This window comes from Schistocerca piceifrons, unplaced genomic scaffold (genome assembly GCF_021461385.2).
Source record: "Schistocerca piceifrons isolate TAMUIC-IGC-003096 unplaced genomic scaffold, iqSchPice1.1 HiC_scaffold_312, whole genome shotgun sequence".
NCBI lineage: Eukaryota > Metazoa > Arthropoda > Insecta > Orthoptera > Acrididae > Schistocerca > Schistocerca piceifrons.
In genome coordinates, this window is record NW_025728529.1 from 283499 (window position 1) to 288498 (window position 5000).

General features: G+C 52.9%; 1 non-coding gene across 1 annotated transcript in view; it reads left to right on the forward strand.

Moving 5' to 3' along the window:
* Positions 1-3564: 3564 nt before the first annotated feature.
* LOC124745032 overlaps positions 3565-5000 on the forward strand; it is a 1909-nt gene continuing 473 nt past the window's right edge. Inside the window, exon 1 of the ribosomal RNA XR_007010985.1 lies at positions 3565-5000. This exon is cut by the window's right edge and continues 473 nt beyond it. This is a non-coding gene — a ribosomal RNA (small subunit ribosomal RNA).

Consider the following 5000-nt stretch of genomic DNA (forward strand, 5'->3'; position numbering starts at 1 on the left):
GTTGCACTCGCACTCGCAGTCGCAAAAACGTGGGGCAAATATATTACGCGGAAGAGTTATAACAGACCGAGCCCCACTGCATGAGGGGAGTCTTTGTCACTAATGTACACAGATGGAACATTTTGGACTGGAACCAGATTACCCGTACACACGGCGCTGATTAGTAATCAATGCAGAGCCATCAAACTACAGAATATATATACAACTGTCCGTATACATGCTGAAAGAGTCTGCCCACAATGGGAACCACACGTCAGCCAGCCACTCTGATCACGCACCACTCTCTGCTTCTAACGGGCGCACATACAATATGTAAGCACCAGCATGGAACAACATCCAGTGCATCCTCTCCGCCACATTACACAATCCACACTATCACAACCAGACCAGGAGGTCCATGCGGAAAATACAATATCCCACCCTTTCGACATCCACCATTGCGCAGATCAGGCACCAACACCCACACATGTCCTATACAACGGTGCACCCAACATCACAATAGTACCTCCTGTCACAGCGCACAAACAATGACATGAGTCAAAGACACAGGTCTGACACAAGCATAGAATTGGAGCGCCGCCTCTAATAAGCCAAAGGTGCATCCTGACGTGACAAATCTGATCATGTCACAAGCATTCACTTACTATAATCACTATCAACGAACCTGCCGCCCCCGCCCCCCCCTACACCTTTCCTTACAACAACGTGTAACCTAACCTAACCTAACCTATGTTGTACCTTAACCTAACCTATGTTGTACCTTAACCTAACCTATGTTGTACCTTAACCTAACCTATGTTGTGCCTTAACCTAACCTATGTTGTGCCTTAACCTAACCTATGTTGTGCCTTAACCTAACCTATGTTGTGCCTTAACCTAACCTATGTTGTGCCTTAACCTAACCTATGTTGTGCCTTAACCTAACCTATGTTGTGCCTTAACCTAACCTATGTTGTGCCTTAACCTAACCTATGTTGTGCCTTAACCTAACCCATGTTGTGCCTTAACCTAACCCATGTTGTGCCTTAACCTAACCCATGTTGTGCCTTAACCTAACCCATGTTGTGCCTTAACCTAACCCATGTTGTGCCTTAACCTAACCCATGTTGTGCCTTAACCTAACCCATGTTGTGCCTTAACCTAACCCATGTTGTGCCTTAACCTAACCCATGTTGTGCCTTAACCTAACCCATGTTGTGCCTTAACCTAACCCATGTTGTGCCTTAACCTAACCCATGTTGTGCCTTAACCTAACCCATGTTGTGCCTTAACCTAACCCATGTTGTGCCTTAACCTAACCCATGTTGTGCCTTAACCTAACCCATGTTGTGCCTTAACCTAACCCATGTTGTGCCTTAACCTAACCCATGTTGTGCCTTAACCTAACCTATGTTGTGCCTTAACCTAACCCATGTTGTGCCTTAACCTAACCCATGTTGTGCCTTAACCTAACCCATGTTGTGCCTTAACCTAACCCATGTTGTGCCTTAACCTAACCCATGTTGTGCCTTAACCTAACCCATGTTGTGCCTTAACCTAACCCATGTTGTGCCTTAACCTAACCCATGTTGTGCCTTAACCTAACCCATGTTGTGCCTTAACCTAACCCATGTTGTGCCTTAACCTAACCCATGTTGTGCCTTAACCTAACCCATGTTGTGCCTTAACCTAACCCATGTTGTGCCTTAACCTAACCCACGTCGTGCCTTAACCTAACCCACGTCGTGCCTTAACCTAACCCACGTTGTCGCCTAACGTAACCCACGTTGTCGCCTAAACCTGCTCTGTAATTGTTATACGACTCGTTCAATTAGTGTAGTGTTGCCCACCCGCAACCCTCGCAATATAGTTCGCTACTCGCACTCCCCGCTCCCCTGTGTATCGCTTCATGTTAAACACCTTGCAAGTCTTGCTCACTTTCCACATGCTCCTGCTGTACACTGTAATGTGGATGGCAGCAGGACGTACATGCCGCCCCTCCCCACGTCCCCACCTTGCCCCCTGCCTTCGCAAGCTGGTTGGTGAGAACTTTGCATGTTCAATGCCCTCCGCATGCGACGTACTCAGGCTACGTTGTGGTGCGGCCTGTGTCAACTGTCCGCTAATGTCGTACGCGTAAACCACAATCTGTACTGCACATTCGTCCTTATGTACTGAATGATACATCGTGGCACATGTGTGACCGTACAACGACTGCGCCCAAAAACGGCGGACCATACAGTGCAAATATTGTGCACGCAGCTACGTGTCGTCTCCCTATGAGAGCTGGATTGCAGTGTGGTACGCCATAGAGACGTGTGGGAGGAACGGACGCCGTGGATGGCGATCAGCATGAGCTGTCTGTTGATGTATTCGGACCTAGTCGTCTCTCCTCACACACCGTGATGGCATGGTGCACCGCGTTCCATATCTGCGACATGCTACAGAGGCCGGTTGACAGTCGTTCGAGCAATGGACATCGCATACGTACGGGGGCCACCTTCCACGTATTGTCTAGGCGTGCACATTTTGTTGCGTGTATGTGGGCAGACGTAGTGTGGCGTGACACCTGACACAGGCATGCAATAATCGTGGAAGTTGCAAATGGCGATGGACGCCTGCGTTTTCTGGTGAAGTTACGCAAATGAACAAATGGTAACCTGTTGTGGTGCGGTTGTTCTCGCTAGGGGTGAATCGGTGATGGCGACGATAGGTTGAGGTACTAACCGGTTGTTCCAGCGATACCCACCATGCCGACGAAACTGAACGGCATCTGGGTGTGAAGCGATACGCGGCGGTGGCTGGGTGGGACCGTCCCCGGCCGGTGAGGGGGCGCCTCCCGGCGTGCTGGCCGCGCGGTGCGTGGGCGCACGCGCTACAGCCGGCTGGTGGGGGCGGCCAGTGGCAGGCGCGCCGGCCGACGGACGCGGCAGGCGTCGCAGCTGCGCGCCGGCGCACCCTGCGCGCGGCGCCGTGCGGCCAAAGTAGGTCCTCGCGGGCCCGGTGCGAAGCGCGGTGGACATCTTCAGTGTGCTGGTCCGATTGAGGACTGTGTGCGTTGAGGATGCGCTGCCGCCCGGCGCTCGGCGCCGCGACGCCGTCTGCTGCTCGGTCGCCCCAGCGGTTCTCGCTGGTGGTTTGTATCGCAGCTGTGCGGATGTGTTGGCGCGTGCGCTGTGCTGGGAGAGTTCGCTTCGGCACCCAAGTGGGGCTTTTGTCCTTCTGTGGCGCTGGCGTTGGAGCTGCCGGTCACCGTAGGTGGCGCGTGTTGTCTCCCGCCGGCAATGCCACGACAGCACGCTCCCGGGCCTCTGTCGGCAGCGGCAAGCTCAGTTGGGAGCACGGGTGGTCGCACCGAAAGCGTCTACTCGCCTAACTCCGGGCGATTGCGCCTCTCTCGAACCCGACCAAGTACTTGGGACGGCGCTGCGCGCCGCCGGGACCTGAGAGGGTTTCGAGGTGTATTGTGCAGGGGAGCTCAGCCTCCTCCTGTTTGCAGAATGATTGAGCGGACGCTTGCGTGTTCGCGCGGGCCCCCGGGACACACTCCCGGGCGGCCGGCTGCTCAGCTCTAGTTGACGCAGCTCCCTGGTTGATCCTGCCAGTAGTCATATGCTTGTCTCAAAGATTAAGCCATGCATGTCTCAGTACAAGCCGCATTAAGGTGAAACCGCGAATGGCTCATTAAATCAGTTATGGTTCCTTAGATCGTACCCACGTTACTTGGATAACTGTGGTAATTCTAGAGCTAATACATGCAAACAGAGTCCCGACCAGAGATGGAAGGGACGCTTTTATTAGATCAAAACCAATCGGTCGGCTCGTCCGGTCCGTTTGCCTTGGTGACTCTGAATAACTTTGGGCTGATCGCACGGTCCTCGTACCGGCGACGCATCTTTCAAATGTCTGCCTTATCAACTGTCGATGGTAGGTTCTGCGCCTACCATGGTTGTAACGGGTAACGGGGAATCAGGGTTCGATTCCGGAGAGGGAGCCTGAGAAACGGCTACCACATCCAAGGAAGGCAGCAGGCGCGCAAATTACCCACTCCCGGCACGGGGAGGTAGTGACGAAAAATAACGATACGGGACTCATCCGAGGCCCCGTAATCGGAATGAGTACACTTTAAATCCTTTAACGAGTATCTATTGGAGGGCAAGTCTGGTGCCAGCAGCCGCGGTAATTCCAGCTCCAATAGCGTATATTAAAGTTGTTGCGGTTAAAAAGCTCGTAGTTGGATTTGTGTCCCACGCTGTTGGTTCACCGCCCGTCGGTGTTTAACTGGCATGTATCGTGGGACGTCCTGCCGGTGGGGCGAGCCGAAGGCGTGCGACCGCCCCGTGCGTGCTCGTGCGTCCCGAGGCGGACCCCGTTGAAATCCTACCAGGGTGCTCTTTATTGAGTGTCTCGGTGGGCCGGCACGTTTACTTTGAACAAATTAGAGTGCTTAAAGCAGGCAAGCCCGCCTGAATACTGTGTGCATGGAATAATGGAATAGGACCTCGGTTCTATTTTGTTGGTTTTCGGAACCCGAGGTAATGATTAATAGGGACAGGCGGGGGCATTCGTATTGCGACGTTAGAGGTGAAATTCTTGGATCGTCGCAAGACGAACAGAAGCGAAAGCATTTGCCAAGTATGTTTTCATTAATCAAGAACGAAAGTTAGAGGTTCGAAGGCGATCAGATACCGCCCTAGTTCTAACCATAAACGATGCCAGCCAGCGATCCGCCGCAGTTCCTCCGATGACTCGGCGGGCAGCCTCCGGGAAACCAAAGCTTTTGGGTTCCGGGGGAAGTATGGTTGCAAAGCTGAAACTTAAAGGAATTGACGGAAGGGCACCACCAGGAGTGGAGCCTGCGGCTTAATTTGACTCAACACGGGAAACCTCACCAGGCCCGGACACCGGAAGGATTGAGAGATTGATAGCTCTTTCTTGATTCGGTGGGTGGTGGTGCATGGCCGTTCTTAGTTGGTGGAGCGATTTGTCTGGTTAATTCCGATAACGAACGAGACTCTAGC